Genomic DNA, 25,093 nt, shown 5'->3' on the forward strand with positions numbered 1-25,093 from the left:
CATTCTCAACAATATCAATACTCATACAATCATCCATGTTGGAAGGACATTTCATAACTTGGTTCAATTTGAATTCCACTTTCTCTTTTCCAACAAGCAAAGACAATTTACCATGTTTCACATCAATAATAGCCCCCGTCGTGGCTAAGAAAGGCCTACCTAGAATTATGGGGACATTCAAGTCCTCATCCATATCAAGCACAATAAAATCCACCGGAATGTAAAGTTTGCCCACCCTAAGGGGGACATCCTCTAATTTTCCCAAAGGCATCTTAACCGAGCGATCGGCTAATTGAAGGGAAATGTTGGTGGGCTTTAACTCTCCTAGGCCAAGTCTTTTGCACATAGAAAGGGGCATCAAGCTTATGCTAGCACCAAGATCACATAAAGCACGATCAATTACCATTTCACCAATAGCACATGGAATAGAAAAACTACCGGGATCTTTAAGCTTAGTGGGCAACTTATTTTGAATAATTGCACTACAATTTTCCGGCATATTGATTGTTTCCACAAAGTCAACTTCTCTTTTATTACTCAAAATGTCTTTAAGAAATTTAGCATAAGTTGGAATTTGTTTAATAGCATCGGTGAATGGAATGTTAACATAAAGCTTCCTCAAGACTTCCAAAAACTTAGCAAATTGTTCATCAAGTCTAGACCCGGCAAACCTTCCCGGAAAAGGAAGCTTTGCCACATGTAGCGGGATTTCACTCTCTTTTTTTTCTTTTTCAACTTCTTTCTTTTTGTTTTTCTCTTCTTCTTCTTCTACTCTCAACTCTCCATGGGAATCACTCATTTCAATCACTCTTTCCTTTGACTTCTCACCTTCTAAGTCATGTTGCATTCCCTTTCCTTGAACTTCCCCCAAGCTTTTTCCACTTCTAGTTACAATGGCATTGGCTTGCTCTCTAGGATCTAGACCTTGGCTAGGCAATGAGGTACTAGACTTGCCTTTAAGGGCACTAGCTATTTGGGCCATTTGATTTTCCAACATTTTATTGTGGGTTTGCATTTGCTTTAAGCTTTCCTCTAAGTCATTTGTCTTTTTAGTTTGGGAGTTCATGAATTGCTCCAACATGCTTTCTAGATTAGACTTAGGAGGAGGGGGAGCTTGAATTTGAAGTGGTGGTCGAGGGATAGGAGCTATGGTTGGTCTTACTCCTCCATTAAAACCGGGTGGGTTGTGAGTGGAAGAATATTGGCCTTTTTGTTGGTATCTATTGTCAAATCTATAATTCCGTTGATTATTAGACACATAATTACCACTACCACTAGCTTGACCTTGACCACTACCTTGCCCTTGGTTCTGGCCACTTCTCCAACCAAAATTAGGGTGATGTTTCCATCCCTCGTTGTAGGTGTTGGAATAGGGGTCAAACCTAGGATTAGCATTCACGTTATTGACTTGTTCCATGGAAGGGGAAGGGGAACATTGCTCATTCAACAAATAACAATCGGAAGACGCATGGTCTTCACCACCACATACATCACAAGACATCAATTGCATAGACACATTATCATTCGAGGAATTAGATGCACGTGAATTTGGGAGGGGGGAGATAGGAGGGGGAGAAGATTGCATTTGGTCAAATTTAGAAGACAAGGCATCCAATTTTGAACTAAGCATGTTAATAGCATTTACCTCATACTTTCCCCCTCTCCTAGAGGTGCTTCTCTCATCGGGGCTCCAATCGGTGTAGTTTTGGACTACATCCTCTATGATCTTTAATGCCTCCGCGGGTGGTTTGTTCATGAGTGGCCCACCCGAAGCTCCATCTAAGAGTATGCGGTCCGATCTCAAGAGACCCCTATAGAATCCATGAAGCAAGAGCCAATCTTCCATCCCATGGTGGGGGCATTGTTGTTGATAGCTTTTGAATCTCTCCCAAGCATCGTAGAGAGACTCATCGGACTCTTGTTGGAAGTTTGAAATCTTGGACCTCAATTCCGCCGTTTTCCCAAGAGGAATGAACCTCCCAAGGAATGCAGAAGTTACCTCATTCCAAGTTGTCAATGAATTCGGAGTCAACCTATCAAGCCAATCACTTGCACTCCCCGAAAGAGAAAATTTGAACATGCTTAGAAGAATGTACTCCGGAGTCACCCCATTTGCCTTCACGGTGCTACAATACCGTGTGAATTGCTTTAAATGCGCAATGGGGTCCTCATGCTTTGCCCCGGAGAATTGATGACCCTCAATCAAGGTGATAAGGGCAGGCCTTATCTCGAAATTATTTGCTTCGGTAGTGGGAGTAACAATCCCACTTGCTTCTTGATACGGAGGAGGAACACCAAATTCTCTCAAAGTCTTATTTGGAAGAGCCATCTCAAATTGGTGAAGAGGTGGAGAAGTTGGAGAATTTGTCCTTGGTGACTCTAGTGGAATGGTTTCTCCACTAGTCTCACTAGAACTAGATTGATCGGACTCAACTACCACTTGTGGCTCACTTGATGTGGCACCACTAGCCTTCGCCCTCTTTTCTCTTCGATTTGCCCTTACTACCTTTTCAAGCTCGAGATTCAACGGCACAAGAGGAAGTGTCCTATTGCTGCGTTTGGGCATAAACAAAGAAGACTAGAAGGGAGATTAGTAGGTTAGTCAAAGAAAACAGAGAAAAATAAAACTATACAAATGAACTAGTCTCACATATCTCATAAGTAACTCAATGCTTAACGCCTTTCCCCGGCAACGGCGCCATTTTGGTAGGGGGAATAATCGGTCGTTGGACGATCACCCTAAAACCAAACAATATTTCTACCTAAACCAACCTAAGACAAGTCTAGGGTAAGTAGAGGATCGTATCCACAGGGAATGGGTAAGTACACCGAGAGTATGAAATGGTTGCAATCTAGTTCGGTCACAAATTGGGGGTTTTGATTAGATAACTACTATGGAGACAAACACTAGGGGGAAATAGGGATCGACTCCAAACAAACCAACGGATCAAATCAATAGGCAAGCATGAACACAAATTGGGTGATAGAGAGGGCACTCAACATTGCCTTCTTTCGAAGCCATAACACTAAGCAATCCTAAACCAAACTCAACTAACAAGATAGGCCAACCAAGTCTTAACAATGGGAAGTAGACTACTAACTCGGGTTTGTCTTTCAATCGGTCCAAGAAAGAATTAAGGCACAAACAATTGGGATTTCTCACCTAATTGTTGCAACTAAGACTACTACATCATTCAAACAAGGAACCATAATCAAGAGGAATTTAGCATAATCATATAAGAATAGGCTCACAACTAGACTCTATCTCTCAATGCAAGCATAGAAGTGAATACATGAGCAATAAGTGGCCATCCAATTACACATGCAATTAACCAATTCTTTAACAATCAATCATCAACCCAAAATGAACATGCAAGCACAATTAACAATCAACCCATGGCTTGGTTGGGTCTTCACCCAACCCCTAGCTAATTAACTACTCACTAATCATGGTGGAAAACAATCTAACAATTAAATCTAGGGTTAACATGAATTCAATTAAACTAGGAGAGAGATTAAACAAGGATGGTTGGACATGCAAGAACAATTAACAAAGATTAAGCAAGAACTAAGATTAATAAAAGATAAAATCAGAAAAATAAATAGCAAAGGAGAGAGAAAGAGGTTACTAATTGATGCTCCAAAGTTGAGAATAATTGTTGTTGAAATTGATAGAACAAACTTCAAATAATTCTTACAAAGATTGAGTTTTGAGGAAAACTAATCTAATTAAAGAGGGTTTAGAGAAACTAAGGGCCTAAGAAGTCTAAAGGGAGTTAAGAGAGAAGAGAGTCCTACAAATGAGCCCCTTAAAGCTATTTATAATCCCCAATTTCATAGTAAACTCCGCAATAGAAAGTTCGCGGAACCCGTCGGGAGAGGCCTCTCCAAGGTCTGGAGAGGCCGCTCCAAAGTCTGGAGAGGCCGCTCCATGTCTTGGAGAGGCCGCTCCAAACTGAGGAAAATTGGGGCAGAATGCTCCGTAGCAGGGTGGAGAGGCCTCTCCAAAAAGGTGGAGAGGCCGCTCCTCGGATGGAGAGGCCGCGGCATAATGTTGGAGAGGCCTCTCCTAACTCTTTGTTCCAAAACTGCCAAGTGAGGCAGGAAGTTTGGCAACGAGGTGGAGAGGCCTCTCTAAATAGGTGGAGAGGCCGCTCCAGATGGAGAGGCCGCGACACAAAGTTGGAGAGGCCTCTCCTCTCAAAATCCTTGAAACTGCCAACTTTGGCAGTAGCTACAGCAAAAGGGTGGAGAGGCCTCTCCACTGACCTGGAGAGGCCGCGCCTAAGGAGAGGCCGCGCCATCTATTTGGAGAGGCCGCTCCACTGCAGTTTCTTCTTCTTCTTCACTTGGCTACTATGCTTTGGCTTCTTTTCATCATCTTCCTGCTTTCCAACTTGATTCATCATCCATAGGCTTCACTTGGTCGTCTTTAGGCCTAGCAACTCAACAAAAACACCAACAACCCGTGAAGCATAGGGTACACAAAAATTGCATAGTAATAGAGCAAAAGTGAACCAAAACACTGATTTTATCAAGTAAACAAGGTTCAAAGACACCCTAAAATCAAACCAAAATACAAGTTATCAGGGGGATAGGAGCGAAGCTCCCCAATTGAACTACGCGGGCCTTGCCAAAAAGGGTAGGTGGGTTGGCCATTATTCCAACCCGCTACCGGCCCTTCTTGAACGGGACGGTTGGGATAGTTGAGGTAAGGGAGAAAGTCTCCCCTCTCAACTTGATGTTAGTAGCTTCTCTCCGCTACAAAACTTTGGTACTCATTTTGTTCAAGGAGTCTTTGATTAGTTAGATTTAATTGGTTGAAAGCAATTTCCACATCAAAGAGAGAAGAGGAGGAAGAGGAACCATCTACCCTAGATTGGGGAATGGAGGATGTACTCATACGACGGGGTACGGGTACATTCTCGCCACCACCGGCCATACCTCGTGGGAGTTGATCTCTTGGCACTTGCCATGTGTCCCCCACCGAGTTATTAACCGCCGGATTTGGGAGAGTGCAATAACGCACCCCATTGACCTTCCAACTATAGCGAAGATTTCGGCCCGGAATTTCACTAAGGAACTTCATATCACTAAGTGCCTTAAGATCAAGCATGTTAGAACTTTGGACCGGGGTCATTTGGTCTAGAAAAGACCCAAACCCTAACTTCCTCGCAATAATTGAAATCATTCCCCCGCATCTAATCTCTCCGCTCATCTCTCCACTTTCTCTTATTTCAATACATCTCTTGATGAACAAGTATCCCATGTTCACATTCCCTTCCACATTTCCTTCGAATCTTGAAGCTAGAAAGAGGCATTTGATATCCTCTTTAGTTAGCTTCCCTAGGTCTTGTTTAGAAAAACAAGCATAGCTCATGATTCGCATGAAGATTCGAAGGACGGGGTGGATAATGTGGCTAGCATGGCTAGACCGGGTTGTGAAATTGGGATACCCCGCAATGGTATTCCACCACACTTGCTCCTCATAACTTGAGAAGTAAGTACCATTGGGGTCATAGACTTGGTTGAGGGTGGGCCATTCAAAAATTTCGTTCAATCTCGTCAAAGTTAAGGTTTTTTCGACATTGAACATTCTAAATTTTATTTCGCATTCCAATGGCTCATCCTCAAGGTTTATGCGTTTCATAGAAACCGATGAAAGGAATTCAAGAGTTAGGGAAGAAAAGGTTTCTTCCGCAAGGTCCAAGAAGTCTAGCCAACCGAAGTTTTCGGCTACTCTTCTAATTCCCTCATCGACCCCTAGAAGTCTCATTGAATGTTGATGATAGAATCGGGTTGGAATAATTTTTCGTTTGGAAAGGTCATCGAAAGGCTTTTTAAATCGTTTATCGATTTTTAAAGTTGGTGGTGGGTTAGGGTTTTCTCGTTGTGAAGGGGGTGAGGATGCTTGAGGCTCACTTGTTTTTCTTTTCTTAATCCCTCCAATGAATTTCTTCATTTTTTTTTTCTTTTTCTTTTAGTTTGGAAAAGGGGTAATTAGGAAAAACACTCAACAACAAACAACTCCACACACACCCTTAACTTCAAACCCCCTTTAAAAATCCAAAAGTACCTGTTCCACAACACAACCAACAATATATTCCAACACAAAAATTCCAACAACAATGCACTTCACTAATTTCACACAAACCACATTCACAAAATCACAATGTTTATGTAATTTTCAATCACAATTTCAACTATTCTAAAAATCATTCACAATTTTTTTTCTAACAATTCTCCATAAACAACAATAATTGTTCAATTCTAACCAATCATGCAATTAACTACACAATTTGTATGAAATAAACAATAGTTATGAAAATTTGAAAAAGAAAGTTGAGTAGAGAAGTGGCTTATACCAAATAGAGTATGAAAATACTCTAAAATCCTCCAAGACTACCCAAATTTGCTCCTCCTTCTTCAAGCTTTCACCTTCTTGCTCTTGTTCTTCAATGGAGATTTTGTGGGTTTTCGAATTTTTGACCAAATTTGTGAATTTTTGTGATTTTAGAAAGAGAATTGGAAGGAGAATAAGAATTTGTGAATTTTGAGTGAAAAAAATGAAGGATTGATGATGATTTTGATGGGAGAAGGTAGAGAAGATGGGGTTTTTAGAGTGAGAAAGAGGTGGGCAAAGAGGAGAGAGAAGATGAATGTGGGAAAAATGAGAGGTGGGAGATGAAAGAAGGTAAAAAGAGATAAGGGGAAATCCCCTTTTTTTTTTACACGGCAGGTTAGGAGCGGGCGTGCTGGGATTGAGGAGCGCCCGCTCCTTCTGTTAGAGGTACTTACTGCCTCTTTTTTGATAGTTGGAGCGGGCGTGCAGGGTCTTAGGAGCGCCCGCTCCTACTTCTTGGTATCGATTCTGCCAGTTTTTTTCAAAACTTTCAAATATTTTTTTTTTTCTTTTTTTTTTTTTTCTTTTTTTTTTCGAGAGCTGAATATAGGAGCGGGCGTGCAGGTGGTAAGGAGCGCCCGCTCCTACATTTTCTGTAGTTCCTGCCCAATTCTTGATATAGAGGAGCGGGCGTGCACTCCTTCAGGAGCGCCCGCTCCTAAACTTGCTGGAGTTCCTGCCTTAATTGCTGCTAGTAGGAGCGGGCATGCTGGGATTGAGGAGCGCCCGCTCCTAACTGGAGCCTCAAATCTTCCTCTTTTTCTTTTCTCCAAGCAAATTACCTATATCAAAACAAAACACTAAACAAAGCATTCAAAATGTTAAGTGTTAGTTTAAGCTCTTTCATCTCTCTCTCTCGTCTTTTTTTTTTTTTTTTTTTTTTTTTTTTTTTTTTTAGTAAAAGCAAAAAATACTCGGGTTGCCTCCCGGGAGCGCTTCTTTAACGTCACTAGCTTGACGCCCTTCCGATCACATTAACCGGAGACATTGAATTCTTTGACCTTGATGGAGTGAACCACACCTTTCTTGTCACCCTCATAATAAATCTTGATGCGTTGACCATTCACTTTGAATGCTCCGGTGCTCTCACTCCAAACTTCAATTGAGCCATAGGGAAATACCTTTACAACTTGAAAAGGACCACTCCACCTTGATTTAAGCTTTCCGGGAAAAAGCTTTAACCTTGAGTTGTAGAGAAGAACCTTATCACCTTCCTTGAAGTCCCTCTTGATAATGTACTTGTCATGAAACTCCTTAGACTTTGCCTTGTAAGAGCTTGCATTATCGTATGCATTCATTCTCAATTCCTCTAGCTCATGCAAGTCTAGCATTCTTTTCTCTCCGGCACTTTTGAGGTCAAAATTCAAGGCTTTAATTTCCCATTGAGCCTTGTGCTCCAATTCCACGGGCAAATGGCAAGACTTCCCATAGACTAACTTGTAAGGAGTGGTCCCTATGGGTGTCTTAAAAGCTGTACGGTATGCCCATAAGGCATCATCAAGTTTTGCCGCCCAATCCTTCTTACTTCTAGCCACGGTCTTCTCCAAAATGAGCTTGATTTCTCTATTTGAAACCTCCGTTTGGCCGCTTGTCTGAGGATGATAGGACAAACCCACCTTATGGTGTACTCCGTACTTAGCCAATAAAGCTTTGAATGTTTGATGAGAAAAATGAGACCCTCCATCACTTATCACAGCCCGTGGAACGCCAAATCTTGGGAATATGATCTTTCTAAACATCTTCATCACCACCTTGGAGTCATTCTTTGGTGATGCAAGAGCTTCCACCCATTTGGACACATAGTCCACCGCTACTAGAATGTAGAGATTACCGTAAGATGAAGGAAAGGGACCCATGAAGTCAATCCCCCAAACATCAAATACCTCCAATTCCAAGATCGGATTTTGAGGCATCTCATTTCTTTTTGATATGTTCCCGGTTCTTTGGCATTTGTCACAAGTCTTCACAAAGACCCATGCATCCTTGAAGAGAGTAGGCCAAAATAACAAACATTGCAACACTTTTTCCGCCGTTTTGTTTGCTCCCATATGACCACCACATTGTGATGAGTGGCACATATGAAGCACACTTTGAATTTCATCGTCGGGAACACATCTTCTCAAAAGATCATCCACCCCTATCTTGTACAAAATAGGATCATCCCATATGTACATTTTCGACTCATGCTTCAATTTTCTTCTTTGTTGAGGGGTGAACTCTGGTGGAATTGCCTCACAAGACAAGTAGTTCACTATATCGGCATACCAAGGCAATGACTTTGCTTGGATAGCATACAAAACATCATCTTTGAGCTCATCATTGATTGGAAGTTGATCAACATCTTCATCTCGGATTTCCAACCTTGACAAATGATCCGCTACCGAATTTTCCGTCCCCTTTTTGTCTTTAACCTCTATATCAAAATCTTGCAAAGCAAGCACCCATCTCATCAACCTAGGCTTTGAATGCTTCTTGGACATGAGATATTTGATTGCCGAATGATCGGTGTAGACAATGGTTTTTGAACCCAAAAGGTAGGAACGGAACTTGTCAAAGGCGTAGATTACCGCAAGAAGCTCCTTTTCGGTCGTGGTGTAGTTCTTTTGTGCATCATTCAATGTTTTGCTTGCATAGTGGATCACGTGCACCCTCTTTTCTTTCTTTTGCCCCAACACGGCACCAACCGCCGTGTCACTTGCATCACACATTAGTTCAAAGGGGAGGCTCCAATCCGGAGCTTGCACTATTGGTGCCGAGATCAATGCTTTCTTCAACCTGCAAAACGCATCTAGACAAGCACCATCAAATACAAAATCACACTCCTTTTGAAGAAGTGTAGTAAGAGGTTTGGCTATTTTAGTGAAGTCCTTGATGAAACGCCGATAGAAACCGGCATGTCCCAAGAAAGATCTCACCCCTTTCACATTAGTAGGGGGTGGGAGCTTCTCTATTACATCCACCTTAGCCCTATCAACCTCAATCCCCTCATGGGAGATCTTATGGCCAAGAACAATGCCTTCTTGAACCATAAAATGACATTTTTCCCAATTAAGGACAAGGTTGACCTCTTCACACTTTTTCAAACATCGCGTGAGATTAATTAAACAATCATCAAAAGAACTTCCCCCAACCGAGAAGTCATCCATAAAAACTTCCATTTCCTTTTCAATCATATCCGCAAAAATTGCCATCATACATCTTTGGAAGGTAGCGGGGGCATTGCATAAGCCAAATGGCATCCTACGGTAAGCATAGGTGCCATATGGACAAGTGAATGTTGTTTTCTCTTGGTCATCCGGGTGAATTGGGATTTGAAAGAACCCGGAATAGCCATCAAGATAACAAAAATACTTGTGAGATGCTAGCCTTTCCAACATTTGATCAATAAAAGGCAATGGGAAGTGGTCTTTCTTGGTGGATGTGTTTAGCCTACGATAGTCTATACACATCCTCCAACCGGTAATAGTTCTAGTAGGGATGAGTTCACTTTTTTCATTTTTAATAACCGTCATCCCCCCCTTTTTAGGGACTAGTTGCACCGGTGCCACCCATCTACTATTAGAAATAGGATAAATGATACCGGCGGCAAGTAGTTTAAGAACTTCCTTCTTGACCACTTCAAGCATTGGAGGATTAAGCTTTCTTTGTCTTTCAATTGATGGTTTAGCATCATCCTCCAATGAAATTCGATGCATACAAAGCGTTGGGCTTATACCTTTCAAATCATCCATTTTATATCCCAAAGCTTTGCGATGCATCCTTAATACATTCAATAATTTCGAGGTTTGAACCTCATCCAATGAAGCATTAACAATAACCGGAAAAGTAGAAGATGGACCAAGAAACTCATACCTCAAGTTGGATGGTAGAGGTTTTAGCTCTACACTTGGGCATTCCTTACCATTGTCGTTCATGAGTTGTTTCTTCACTTCTTCTTTTCCAATTACTAGGTTTGCTTCTTCCTTGTCCATGGGGGTGGAGTCAAGAATCTCCTCAATTGGCTCCATCTCCATGTCTTCATTGCAAGACTTATCTTTGCTTTCAAGTTCATACTCAAGAGAATCATTAGTGTTATGCAAATGCAATTGTATGGATTCATTAATAACATTCTCAACAATATCAATACTCATACAATCATCCATGTTGGAAGGACATTTCATAACTTGGTTCAATTTGAATTCCACTTTCTCTTTTCCCACAAGCAAAGACAATTTACCATGTTTCACATCAATAATGGCCCACGCCGTGGCTAAGAAAGGCCTACCTAGAATTATGGGGACATTCAAGTCCTCATCCATATCAAGCACAATAAAATCCACCGGAATGTAAAGTTTGCCCACCCTAAGGGGGACATCCTCTAATTTTCCCAAAGGCATCTTAACCGAACGATCGGCTAATTGAAGGGAAATGTTGGTGGGATTTAACTCTCCTAGGACAAGTCTTTTGCACATAGAAAGGGGCATCAAGCTTATGCTAGCACCAAGATCACATAAAGCACGATCAATTACCATTTCACCAATAGCACATGGAATAGAAAAACTACCGGGATCTTTAAGCTTAGTGGGCAACTTATTTTGAATAATTGCACTACAATTTTCCGGCATATTAATTGTTTCCACAAAGTCAACTTCTCTTTTATTACTCAAAATGTCTTTAAGAAATTTAGCATAAGTTGGCATTTGTTTAATAGCATCGGTGAATGGAATGTTAACATAAAGCTTCCTCAAGACTTCCAAAAACTTAGCAAATTGTTCATCAAGTCTAGACCCGACAAACCTTCCCGGAAAAGGAAGCTTTGCCACATGTAGCGGGATTTCACTCTCTTTTTTTTTTTCTTCAACTTCTTTCTTTTTAGTTTTCTCTTCTTCTTCTTCTACTCTCAACTCTCCGTGGGAATCACTCATTTCAATCACTCTTTCTTTTGACTTCTCACCTTCTAAGTCATGTTGCATTCCCTTCCCTTGAACTTCCCCCAAGCTTTTTCCACTTCTAGTTACAATGGCATTGGCTTGCTCTTTAGGGTCTAGACCTTGGCTAGGCAATGAGGTACTAGACTTGCCTTTAAGGGCACTAGCTATTTGGGCCATTTGATTTTCCAACATTTTATTGTGGGTTTGCATTTGCTTTAAGCTTTCCTCTAAGTCATTTGTCTTTTTACTTTGGGAGTTCATGAATTGTTCCAACATGCTTTCTAGATTAGACTTAGGAGGAGGAGGAGCTTGAATTTGAAGTGGTGGTCGAGGGATAGGAGCTATGGTTGGTCTTACTCCTCCATTAAAACCGGGTGGGTTGTGAGTGGAAGAGTATTGGCCTTTTTGTTGGTATCTATTGTCATTTCTATAATTCCGTTGATTATTAGACACATAATTACCACTACCACTAGCTTGACCTTGACCACTACCTTGCCCTTGGTTTTGGCCACTTCTCCAACCAAAATTAGGGTGATGTTTCCATCCCTCGTTGTAGGTGTTGGAATAGGGGTCAAACCTAGGATTAGCATTCACGTTATTGACTTGTTCCATGGAAGGGGAAGGGGAACATTGCTCATTCAACAAATAACAATCAGAAGACGTATGGTCTTCACCACCACATACATCACAAGACATCAATTGCATAGACACATTATCATTCGAAGAATTAGATGCACGTGAATTAGGGAGGGGGGAGATAGGAGGGGGAGAAGATTGCATTTGGTCAAATTTAGAAGACAAGGCATCCAATTTTGAACTAAGCATGTTAATAGCATTTACCTCATACTTTCCTCCTCTCTTAGAGGTGCTTCTCTCATCGGGGCTCCAATCGGTGTAGTTTTGGACTACATCTTCTATGATCTTTAATGCCTCCGCGGGTGGTTTGTTCATGAGTGGCCCACCCGAAGCTCCATCTAAGAGTATGCGGTCCGATCTTAAGAGACCCCTATAGAATCCATGAAGCAAGAGCCAATCTTCCATCCCATGGTGGGGGCATTGTTGTTGATAGCTTTTGAATCTCTCCCAAGCATCGTAGAGAGACTCATCGGGCTCTTGTTGGAAGTTTGAAATCTTGGACCTCAACTCCGCCGTTTTCCCAAGAGGAATGAACCTCCCAAGGAATGCTGAAGTTACCTCATTCCAAGTTGTCAATGAATTCGGAGTCAGCCTATCGAGCCAATCACTTGCACTCCCCGAAAGAGAAAATTTGAACATGCTTAGAAGAATGTACTCCGGAGTCACCCCATTTGCCTTCACGGTGCTACAATACCGTGTGAATTGCTTTAGATGCGCAATGGGGTCCTCATGCTTTGCCCCGGAGAATTGATGACCCTCAATCAAGGTGATAAGGGCGGGCCTTATCTCGAAATTATTTGCTTCGGTAGTGGGAGTAACAATCCCACTTGCTTCTTGATACGGAGGAGGAACACCAAATTCTCTCAAAGTCTTATTTGGAAGAGCCATCTCAAATTGGTGAAGAGGTGGAGAAGTTGGAGAATTTGTCCTTGGTGACTCTAGTGGAATGGTTTCTCCACTAGTCTCACTAGAACTAGATTGATCGGACTCAACTACCACTTGTGGCTCACTTGATGTGGCACCACTAGCTTTCGCCCTCTTTTCTCTTCGATTTGCCCTTACTACCCTTTCAAGCTCGAGATTCAACGGCACAAGAGGAAGTGTCCTATTGCTGCGTTTGGGCATAAACAAAGAAGACTAGAAGGGAGATTAGTAGGTTAGTCAAAGAAAACAGAGAAAAATAAAACTATACAAATGAACTAGTCTCACATATCACATAAGTAACTCAATGCTTAACGCCAGTCCCCGGCAACGGCGCCATTTTGGTAATGGAATAATCGGTCGTTGGACGATCACCCTAAAACCAAACAATATTTCTACCTAAACCAACCTAAGACAAGTCTAGGGTAAGTAGAGGATCGTATCCACAGGGAATGGGTAAGTACACCGAGAGTATGAAATGGTTGCAATCTAGTTCGGTCACAAATTGGGGGTTTTGATTAGATAACTACTATGGAGACAAACACTAGGGGGGAATAGGGATCGACTCCAACCAAACCAACGGATCAAATCAATAGGCAAGCACGAACACAAATAGGGTGATAGAGAGGGCACTCAATGTTACCTTCTTTCGAAGCCACAACACTAAGCATTCCTAAGCCAAACTCAACTAACAAGATAGGCCAACCAAGTCTTAACAATGAGAAGTAGACTACTAACTCGGGTTTGTCTTTCGATCGGTCCAAGAAAGCATTAAAGCACAAGCAATTGAGATTTCTCACCTAATTGTTGCAACTAAGACTACTACATCATTCAAACAAGGAACCATAATCAAGAGGAGATTAGCATAACCATATAAGAAAAGGCTCACAACTAGACTTCATCTCTCAATGCAAGCATAGAAGTGAATACATGAGCAATAAGTGGCCATCCAATTACACATGCAATTAACCATCTCTTTAACAATCAATTATCAATCCAAAATGAACATGCAAGCACAAACATCAATCAACCCATGGCTTGGTTGGGTCTTCACCCAACCCCTAGCTAATTAACTACTCACTAAACATGGTGAGGGACATCAAAACAACAAGTTCTAATCCAAACATTAAGTTAACAAGTTAAGAGGAGTAGTAGGAAATAAGTAGATTGGACATGCAACAACAATTAAGCAAGATCAAGAGAGAAATTAACAATTCAAAGTAAATAAAAACTGAAATTAAAGAGTAAGAGATAGAGGAAAAAGATTACTTAAAATGCTTCAAAGTTGAGAAATTGTTGAATTCAAGAGAACAATCTTCAATTAATCTACTACAATGATTGAGTTGAGAAGTTCTAAGCTAATAAATGAGGGTTGAGAGAACTCAGGGCCTAAGAAAACTAAAAGGAAAAGAAGATCCAGAAAACTGAAGCCAAGGGTCGTATTTATATGCCCAAAAGTTACATCGTAAAATCCGTCAAAATCGAGCTTCAGAACAGAAGGAGCGCCCGCTCCTATAAGGAGGAGCGCCCGCTCCTGGATGTGGAGCGCCCGCTCCTGGGCTCTCTGCACGCCCTCTCCTCTTGCACCAGTTTGAGGCAGTTTGTAGGAAAACATGGAGGAGCGCCCGCTCCTAAATAGGTGCACGCCCGCTCCTAAAAGTGCAGGGGAGGCAGAATGTGGCAGTTCAGGCAGGAGCGCCCGCTCCTAAAAGGCTGCACGCCCGCTCCTGCTTTCCTTTGCTTCCAAAGAGTATTTCTTCATGCTTATGCTATTAGCCCATTTTTCATCGTACCTACAAGCACGAGCACACACATAAAAAGAAACGGGGAAGCCAAAAGATGCAAATTAGCACAAGAGGAGTTAGAAAAAGGGATTAAAGTAGGGGAAAGAGTACAAAATTGTGTTTTAAAAAGCCATGATAAGTGGACAAATAAAACACTTATCACCTGTATAGAATGCAAGGAACGATGTTGAAATCAATTTAGAGTAAGAAAATTATTCGAATTTTCAATTTTATCAGTTTGTTCATGATGAACTGTCTAAAAAATCAATTCTATGTACCTTATATACTTTCGTAGGACTGCCTTTCCCAAGCCTTTTAGCATCAGAGAAGCTATCTGTTGCATCTTGTATTGTGATATAATCGAATTGCAAGGAGTCAACACATGTTATCTGCTCATTGTCTTGAAGGGAAAAATATAGAACAGTTTAGAATTTTTTTTAAAGTAAGGTAACTAAACAGAGGAGTAGCAAATAATGTATAACAACTTTTGAAGCATTGATTTTTCTTGACAAGTATTGTAGTTGTACTTACTCCTAACTTCTTTATGTATCGATTTTTTCCTTCTTCGGAGAGCCACAACCCAAGTGCGGCTAAAAGAATAAGCACAATAACCAGGACAACAACAATGACCATCCATGTTTTGTGACTGTTCCATCCTTTTCCTGAATGACAGTATTCAAGCAAACAACATATTTAAATTTAAGTATGGCACATCATAATATAGAATTAATGGTCAATGTAATGCCACGTCTTCCCAACATGTGATGATGAAAATTTAGCAAAAAAAAATAAAATAAAATGAAGAGATGTTTAGAGGTGAAGTATCATTGTACTTAATTAATAAAATATGGCATAAACTATCTTTAGAAATTAAGTATTTTACCGTTACTATCACTATAGCCTATCAAATTAGTCAGAAAAATCTAGAAAACACGAAACAATGAAAACTGTGGCTTTTGTGATGTGAGCATATGTTATCATTCAAGAATCAATGAGCAATAAAAAGAAAAAAGAAAAAAAAAAAAAAAAACACCTGGCTTACTTTGGGTATGAATTGAAGGTGAAGCAGATGGAAATGGAATTGGCAGTTGTGAATTACTAGTCATGTTGACAAATCGATAGTTCTCAAACTCAACACTGCAGGACGGTCCATATATTCCAGCTCCAGTTACAGAACTTACAGTAATACAGCATGACTCTAATTGTCTAATCCCTACTTGAAGGCAATCAGAACAATCGGACTGGGATAAATCAGGATTGCACTGCATTAATCCATACACTTGGAGAGAAGCAGTAACATTTTCATATCCAATTGCAAATTTATTACGGGAATCCCCTGCAGACACGTTGTTTCTTAGTCCATCGAACAAGATTGAAAGCTTATACCTGATCTTTTCTGCATCAGATGAAGGTATCTTGTATGAATTTCTTTGTACACAATTCGGGCTAAGTTCTTTGATTCCAAATATAGGCCGATTTGCATACCGTACCATACACGTACTAAAATAATACCCAATGGCTTCCTTTTGTGTGAGACAATCCTCTGCGAGCCTCTTGGTGGTGTCAGACAGGCAGTCTTGGCAGTCAGAAACTGAAAGATCTCCCCTGCATACCGCGATTCCATTAACTTGGTTCGGGTAATCACCCACAGAAATATTGTAGAATCCGTTTTCTATTTGGGTGGTGGTAGATATGGTGGACAGAAGTGTGTTAAGGTTATTACGGTAGGCACTTGTGTTTGTATAATTGCCTGCGGAATCTATACAATTAAAACAGGCTAATACATCCAGAGCTGCGATAAAAGTAACTTGTGTAAAGAAAACTAAACAGAGAAACAAGGATGCCTTCATTTTGGTTCTTGGTTTAACACTAATGATATAAATTAATTTTTTTTTTTTTTTTTTTTTTTGGTGTTTAGAGAGTCACAAGGGCGGGGGTGAGAATCGATGACCTCCTAGAATCGGGAGGGAAGCTCTAACCACTTGAGCTATCCCTCACCCTCACTAATGATATAAATTAATGAAATTATGAAATATGATGAACCTGAAAATAATAGCAGTGTAACACTTGTATAGTTGTATTGCATATACTACGTATTTTCGGAAGAATACGTACAAAATATTGAGTGGTCGTCGAGTGGGATTTTGCATTCAATTTCTCTAGCATTTGATTTGACTTCAAATTCCCGTGATAAGATTTCACACTTTTCATAATAATTTTACGATTTTTGCAAACTAAAATGGTGTTTGCGTGTCATTTAAATTTTAGACTTTTCATTATGGTCATTGCATTTCTTGACTCTCTCAATCACTAAGTATGACAGGTTTGACAAGTTGCATTTTTCCACTAACTTTTAATAGAGTTGATAAGTTTTGTTAAGTAAAATTCATTTTAATATAACACACCTAATTACACACCCTTATTCAACTAAGATGCTACTTAAGATTGTCTACAGTAAAAGACTAACAAATGAACTTACAATTGCCAGATTCATGGAAATGTAAGTTCTTCATTGCAGGAAGACTATACCTACATGAAAATTATAAGTCACTATAAAGTAATTTTGTTAATAATCACCATTTAAATGACCACTTTTAAAAATAACTAAGATTTTTTTTTTTTTTAAATGAAAAAAAAAAAGAAAAAAAACCTACCACAAAAACACAAAACTTTGAGTAGCACTACCACGTTTTGTTTTTCCGGCAAGAATTTCCGTTTTTCCTCCAAAAAACCCAAATTAAGTGACAATATTGGTCTACATAATCCTAAATCAGGTATTATACATTAATTGCCCCAAATTCCCGTAATTTGCAAAATCTTAAATTCAAATTTTGCATATGAACCCTAATTCTAATTTTCAATTGAGAAATTAAAACAATTACAATGCGAAATTAAAGACAATTTATATGTAATTGTGTTCAGCTACAGAATTCCCTTGTTTTTTCTACCGCAATTAATTGAAATCTTACAAATTAAATTAAGCTCCCTCAACCGGAGATTCTTCAATTCCTAAAAACTTAAATGTGGTAGTGCTTACACAAAGTTTTTGTGTTTATGTTAATGCCTGATGTGTGCACCAAGGTGCACCTAGTTATAAAAAAAAGGCGGAAAGAACATACATGTATTTGAAAAAGAACATACAAGTGTTTGACAAAGAACATGTTTGTGTTTGACGAATCACGTGCATTACCAAAGAACATAAAGACATTACAAATAGAACGCGATAAAAAAATTTATTAAAATTTGATGAAAAATTGCACATTAACAAATTTTTTTTTTACCAAAGATATCATTGCCCCAAATTTAGTTTTTTTTTTTCTCTCTAAAAATTCAACTTTCCATAGCAATTTTAGTTTTCACTCTCAAAAATTATTTTCAACTAAAAATATTTCAAAATTTCATTTTCAAATTAAATTTCAAATTTTAATATTCAAAATCACATAAGTTAAAAGAACATAAGTATAATGTAAAGAACATATAGTCCATACCTAAAGAACACACTAATCAAACTCAATGAACATATGATAATAGAAATAATTTAGATATATGATAATAAAAAAATAAATTAAAAGAATGTGTGCATCACTCATTACCTCAATACGAGCCAAATTCAAAGAACATACTAAAAAAAAACATGTTTAATCAATACTGTATATGTTAAAGAATATAAGTATAAAAGAACATATTATCAAACATATGTAGGTATGTTCTTTGTCAAACATGAGTATGTTCTTTGTTAAACCAAAGTATGTTATTTCCGCCTTTATTTTATTTATCGAATGCACCATGCACATGGTGCACCTTGGTGTACTATCCTATGTTCGTGTTTTTGTGATAATTTTTTCAAAAAAAAAAAATTAAAGAGAGAAAAAGTTTTGGTTGTAATGCTTAAGGATTTTAATTGTTTTTTTGTTAATTTTTGGTGGTGACGGTGGTTTTCGATGACCACGGTGGGTGGTTTAGGTGGGTGGTGGGTGGTTTAGGTGGACTGTGGTGGGTGGGTCGGGTTTAGGTAGACCATGGTTGGTGGGTTTAGATCTAGGTTTAGGTGGGGCGTAGTTCGGGTTTAGATCTGGGTTTGGTGGATTGGTGGTGTGTGGTGGGTGGCGCTGGCCGCTGGGTTAGGTCTGTGTTTGTGGGGGGGTGGTTTGGGCTTAGGTGGGTTTAGCCGTTTAGGGTTAGGCCATGTAAGGACAGTTAAGATCTAGGCTTAGGTGGGTTTAGGGTTGGAGAGGGTGGTGAAACGTGATTGGAGGTGGTGATATGCCGTGCCGGTGGTGGCGTGGCGTATTTTTTTTTTATTTCATAAATGAATTTTCCGACGGAATTTCCCTCGAAAATCTTCGACGGAATTGCGTCCGTCGAAGATTTCCGACGGATTTGCTGGTGCTGGAAAATCCCTTCCGACGAAAGAATTCCGTTAGAGATTCCGTCGGAACAGTGTTTCCAACGGAATTTTCGTCGGAAAAGACCCTATTTACTACGAAGCCTTTTCCGACAACCTTTTCTGACGGAATTCCGTCGGAAAGGTGTTTTTCGACGGATTTTGAGGTGTTTCCGACGGAATTTTTCCGTCGGTATTCAGCAGTTTTCTAATAGTGTAGGTCAGTCAGGGGTTACTAGGTCAGTCAGGGGTTACTAGGGGTTACCACGTCAGTCAGGGGTTACCGTGCGGCCAGCCGCACTAGAAACGCGTTGATTGTAATTACGGAGTATCACTTTTTTTTCAGGCGGTGTCTTTGCAAGTGTTTAGTCAAGCTATTAACATCAATTCCAAATTAATTAACTGTTCATAATCAATTATAACATGTCAAGCTCTAATTGGATGCACAAGTATGATTCTTACAGTGTAATAGTTACAAATGAAAAAAAAAAAAAAAAAAAAAAAAACAAACTACGTATATAAGTTCGTTTGGTGGTTTCCTTAGCTTACTTTATTAAAGTGGTCTTTGGGATCCTTTAATTTACCAATTCTAGGATTAATTTTAAGTGTTCTTCTTACTTTTTGGTACTCCACATATATACTGCATTGACGTGAGAGGTTTTTCCTAGCACCTTGAATGAGTTAAATCTCATATGACTATATTATGACCTCTTTAACTTGACTAATTCTCCTCTTAGGGAATAAATTTTACCAAAATAAGTTCATTTGTGTAATTCACAAAACTCACAGCTCGTTTATTTGTAATAAATGGATGGCTTAATAAGCTTTATTCATTTTCTCGTATAAAAAATAAAATAAAATTAAAAAAACTTGCTATTGTACACTACTACAAAAAGAGTGATTTTTGGACGCAATTGGTTCGACGCTGTTGAAGGGGCGTCAGTCTATAGTTTTTGGTTCCGTCTTTTTGCGACGCTTTTTGTAGTCGAAAATTTTCTCGACACTTAAAAGCGTCGAGAAACTCACGTGCATATGAGTAAGGTTGCCCGCAATTTTGAATTTTTTTAATGAAATAATTAGCGGGTTCGTCTTTTTTCACCCTCAGCTCAGTCGAATTAGTTCCCAATTAAACGTCTTCAAAAAAGAAAAAAAAAAAAAGAAAAAGGTTCCCAATTAAACTGCCCATATTCTGTTCTGCTCTCCTCCAAATTTGGACTCCATCATCACTTTCATCAGCGACAAAAAAAATCTCACATTTTAGGTTAATTTCTGGGTTTTGCTTGCTAAATTTCAAGGAATTTGGGGTTTTGTGGCTCGTCACTTTCATAAATTTGAGGTATTAATTTACAATTTGCTGAACAATATTGTTGCTAGGTATATATCTCTATCGTTTTTGGCATATAATATATCACAATTCTCTAAATTTTCGTTAAAATTGGGAATTATTTGTTTGCATGTCTTCGATTTTGCGTTGGTGAAGAACAAGAATCAATCTCTTATTGCGAGGTAATTTTTTGCCCTTAATTAGATAAATTAATTTCTTTTTATGTTGTTTTTTCGTGAATTCTGTTTTAAAATCCAATTTTTCATGTTTTTTTTCATATTGTTTTTTGGTTTTTGTTTTTATTTTTATGGCGTTTTAGGGTTTTAGTTTGGAATGTTATGGGTTTTTTATATGAATATTATAGGCTTTGAATTTTCTGGTTTTTGATATGAATTTTGTAGGCTTTGAATTTTATGGGTTTTTGATATATATGAATTTTCTGGTTTTTGATATGAAATTTGTAGGCTTTGAATTTTATGGGTTTTTGATATGAATTTTATGGGTTTTTGATATGAATTTTCTTGTTTTTCTATGGTGATTTTGTGGCTGATGATTGCATTCTGTCCTCACATGCTCTACTCTTAGAAGCAATACTCATTCCCTTATAAATCATTAGACAACACCCCCAATACTCACGGCCTGCTGCTGATGAATCAGTATAAGTTTGTTTGTTCGTTATTATGATATGTACGTATAGAGCCAAGGCAGCAGTGTGAACTGGATATGATCCTAGGTTTGGGAGCTGTTGATGAATCAAGTCTTGTTGTTAAGAATATACGTATTGTTGTTTTCTTTTGAGGTGTGGGAGCCATAGCAGGTAATCTCATATAAATAATGTACTCTATATATAAGAGGAGGACAGTGAGATTGATTTTGGGACAATGAATTTGGTCTAATATTGGGCTTTATCTCAGAGATGAAATCAAACTTTATGATTTTCCCCTTAAATATGCTATATTAATTGGAAGTTGAAACACAGTAGTTTTTACATGGACTGTATCTAGCAATATCCTTTGTCTTTAGTTTCCCCAATTCCATTTTTTCCACCTAATGTGGTTCCTATCGTTCTTTTTTCCTTTTCCTCTCAGCTTCCCCATCTGGGTGCTCAGTTATTTAAGATTTGATCACTTTGTTTTTCTTCTATCATATTTTGATATTCTCAGTTTATTCATTATTGTATTGTAGGAAAAATAGAGTTTGACTCGTTGCTTTTCCCTTCTTACACATGCATATTGCATAATGTTTGGGAATCATTGTAGTCTTTACAAGGACCCCTTCAATTCCTTACCCCATGAATTTTGTTACTTTCAGTGCCAATCTCCGCATTGTGCATATTTTGTCTAGCTGGACAATTTACACTCGGGTATCACATCTTGCTCAAAGGATATACACCTTTTTCTTTGTGAGTGACGAAGTAGAATTAAGATTTGATAAAAGATCTATACATAGGATCCATGACACTCCATCAGTAAAACAATGTGGCAGCAATGGGCACATGCCCATAGATTATCCAAAACTGCTTTAATTCTCTGATATTCAGGATTCTTTTTATGGATGACTTATTTGTCTGTATAAAATAAATGAAGTATCTGAATAGATTTATAATTTAGATAGTGAATGAAAGTAGCTAATTTCTGTGTGTTCTGCCTAATTTTTTAATCATGATAGAACTAAATGTATAGTTGAGTTTACTGTTATTTGGTACTTGTGGCTTTTCATTAAATGTGAGGCTTTCATTTATCTTTTTGAAAGATCTCTTGATGTATAGATATTGCAACTTTTGCACTTTTGACATCAAACATTTCTATTCAACCTCATATCGCGGTTATATAGAAGAAAATATATACTACGTAGTTATGTGGGGTGTTGTTGATTTGTCTTGGTATACACTTTCATTTTGTTTTAGGAGGGTAAAAATAATTCCAACCAATAGACACGTTGATAAGGATACCAATCTGAAACACTAATGTTGGCTACAATCTGATCACTACTGCCTCCCCTAGCCTAGTTCTCTTTCATTGCCTATATTTTTTTAGCTCTTATTTTGGATCAAGAATCTGAAATATTGACAATTGCTCGGTGATGACAATTGCCTCTTAGTGGTAAAAGTAAGCAATGTATGAATTTACATGATTGACAGAATTTTATGTGCAGAAAGCTTACTTCTAAGGTGGAACACTGTTAAATAACTTGTCATAAATGATTTGCATAATATTTAAACAACTCTATGATGTTTGGAGGGAAGCATGAGGCTAAAATTTTTCTTTATAAACAGATTTTTCCTTTGATGTTGCTACAGCTGTAGATTTCTGGTTGAGAGTTACATTTCGCTTGTGGTTTTAGACAAGCCAAAGTTTATTAAGGTACGATTTTCATTGCATCAAACATCGATATATTCATAATCTTGTCTGATTTTGTTATGGTTGAGTAAAGTCTCAATTTTATACATTTTATATTTAGTCTAAATATGGAGTCCTAGTAGACTCCTACTGTTGTCTAGCAAAGATTGATTACCAAAATGGATGTGTGTGAGTTAGTTGGATTTGAATAGCTTCGTGCCTCAACTTTCCTTTTTTTGTTCACTATTGTATTGGTGCCTTGGTGCCTTTTTTTGTTCACTCCGGATTGGCGAGATGACATTGATTTTGACGACAAGGAGGAGGTTCTAACCATAGGTAAATGTTTTGTATTCAAAGTTGTCTGTTGATGCTTGATGTTGTTGTGGTGTGATCCTGCCCTATTGCTGCTGCTTGTTATTGTGGGGGGAGGGGGAGGGGGGCTAGCTTGTGTTATACGTGTTATACATGCATATGTATTTTAAATATCATTGTCAAACTTGTTCTAAATTTGGATATATGGAATTGTTTATATCTTGAAACTTGTATTGAGCTGCATAATTAATTGTGTTATACGTGTTATGTGCTAATGTCATGTTTGTTTGGTTTTTATTTTTATTTTTATATTTTTTTTCCTTACTTCATCATGAGATCAGATTTTGAGACACGCATATGATATGTGTAGCATGCTTTCTTTTTTGATTCAGTACATGCTAATTGTGTTGTACGTGATTCAGTACATCTGATTTCAGTTCTGGATTTCAGTTTTGATTTCAGCTCTGAACATCAGAAATGAATTCTATAACTGAAATCAGAACTGAATCAAATCTGATTTCAGTTCTGGATATCAGTTTTGATTTCAGCTCTGATCATCAGAAATGAATTCTAGAACTGAAATCAGAACTGAAATTCAAATCTGAATTCAGTTCTGGATTTCAGTTTTGATTTCAGCTCTGATCATCAGAAATGAATTCTAGAACTGATATCAGAACTGAAATTCAAATCTGAATTCAGTTTTGGAATTCAGTTTTGAATTCAGCTCTGAACATCAGAACTGAATTACAGAACTGAAATCAGAACTGAAATTCAAATCTGAATTCAGTTTTGGAATTCAGTTTTGAATTCAGCTCTGAACATCAGAACTGAATTACAGAACTGAAATCAGAACTGAAATTCAAATCTTAAAGCGCTTGTTGGACAATTTTCTCAGATTGTAGGTGCAGTTCGTCAAGGGAATGCATCTCCGGGTCTTCTAGACAAAGCATCTGAATTCTTAGGAAAGGCAAAACATCAGGTAACAAACTGATCTGAAGTTCAGAAATGGAAATCAGAACTTCAATCCAAAAATGCTTGTGTGTGTGTGAAATTCAAAGCTTGTGTGTGTGTGTGAAAGTCAGAGCTTGTGTGAATGCTTGCTTGTGATGTGTGTGTGTGTGTGTGTGTGTGTGAGTTTGCCTTGCTCCCCTGCTACTGCTTGTCTGCCCTGCTCCCCTGCTACTTGCTATATTGTGTAGTAAGTTGTTGTATTGTGTATTGTAACTTGCTGTTTACTATATATTCTTAACAATTTCAGAACTGAAATCCAGAACTAAAAATTGTTGATTATTTGATTATTAGTAGTGCATAATCGACCTATAAATTGTTGTATCGCCTTATGAAATTGGTTAAATTGCCTTGTTAAATCAAAAGTTTTTTTGTTTCAATTCTCGCTTGTCATCAAGATTTGTTTTTGAAATTTCATCGCATTAGCTGTATGTTTTTGCTACCCTCTCTTGCTTTATATACTGTATTTGATTCATATACTATGATGTTTGAATGTTACAATTGCATTAATCTGTGTATGTTTGGATGTAACTTTTGGGCATATAAATACGACCCTTGGCTTCATTTTTTGGGGATCCTCCTTTCCTTTAGGTTTTCTTAGGCCCTGAGTTCTCTCAACCCTCATTTATTAGCTTAGAACTTCTCAACTCAATCATTGTAGTAGATTAATTGAAGATTGTTCTCTTGAATTCAACAATTTCTCAACTTTGAAGCATTTTAAGTAATCTCTTTCCTCTATCTCTTACTCTTTAATTTCAGTTTTTATTTACTTTGAATTGTTAATTTCTCTCTTGATCTTGCTTAATTGTTGTTGCATGTCCAATCTACTTATTTCCTACTACTCCTCTTAACTTGTTAACTTAATGTTTGGATTAGAACTTGTTGTTTTGATGTCCCTCACCATGTTTAGTGAGTAGTTAATTAGCTAGGGGTTGGGTGAAGACCCAACCAAGCCATGGGTTGATTGATGTTTGTGCTTGCATGTTCATTTTGGATTGATAATTGATTGTTAAAGAGATGGTTAATTGCATGTGTAATTGGATGGCCACTTATTGCTCATGTATTCACTTCT

General features: G+C 38.4%; 2 long non-coding RNA genes and 2 other non-coding genes across 4 annotated transcripts; 3 read left to right on the forward strand and 1 right to left on the reverse strand.

The window, feature by feature from the left end:
• The first annotated feature begins 1,844 nt into the window (after positions 1 to 1,844).
• LOC145580394 (small nucleolar RNA R71) lies at positions 1,845 to 1,951 on the forward strand. The gene has a single exon (XR_014099449.1). It is a non-coding gene; the product is annotated as a small nucleolar RNA R71 (small nucleolar RNA).
• A 10,401-nt stretch (positions 1,952 to 12,352) lies between these two features.
• LOC145580397 (small nucleolar RNA R71) lies at positions 12,353 to 12,459 on the forward strand. The gene has a single exon (XR_014099452.1). It is a non-coding gene; the product is annotated as a small nucleolar RNA R71 (small nucleolar RNA).
• Positions 12,460 to 14,122: 1,663 nt separating this feature from the next.
• On the reverse strand, positions 14,123 to 16,768 carry LOC145579527 (uncharacterized). Its single transcript, XR_014099160.1, has 2 exons — positions 15,186 to 16,768; positions 14,123 to 15,054 (listed from the first exon to the last, which is right to left on the reverse strand). It is a non-coding gene; the product is annotated as an uncharacterized LOC145579527 (long non-coding RNA).
• Positions 16,769 to 20,199: 3,431 nt separating this feature from the next.
• LOC145579528 (uncharacterized) lies at positions 20,200 to 23,992 on the forward strand. The gene is made up of 4 exons (XR_014099161.1): positions 20,200 to 20,374; positions 20,519 to 20,544; positions 22,662 to 22,725; positions 23,909 to 23,992. It is a non-coding gene; the product is annotated as an uncharacterized LOC145579528 (long non-coding RNA).
• Positions 23,993 to 25,093: the final 1,101 nt, after the last annotated feature.

Source organism: Chenopodium album, chromosome 14 (genome assembly GCF_948465745.1).
Source record: "Chenopodium album chromosome 14, dcCheAlbu1.1, whole genome shotgun sequence".
NCBI lineage: Eukaryota > Viridiplantae > Streptophyta > Magnoliopsida > Caryophyllales > Amaranthaceae > Chenopodium > Chenopodium album.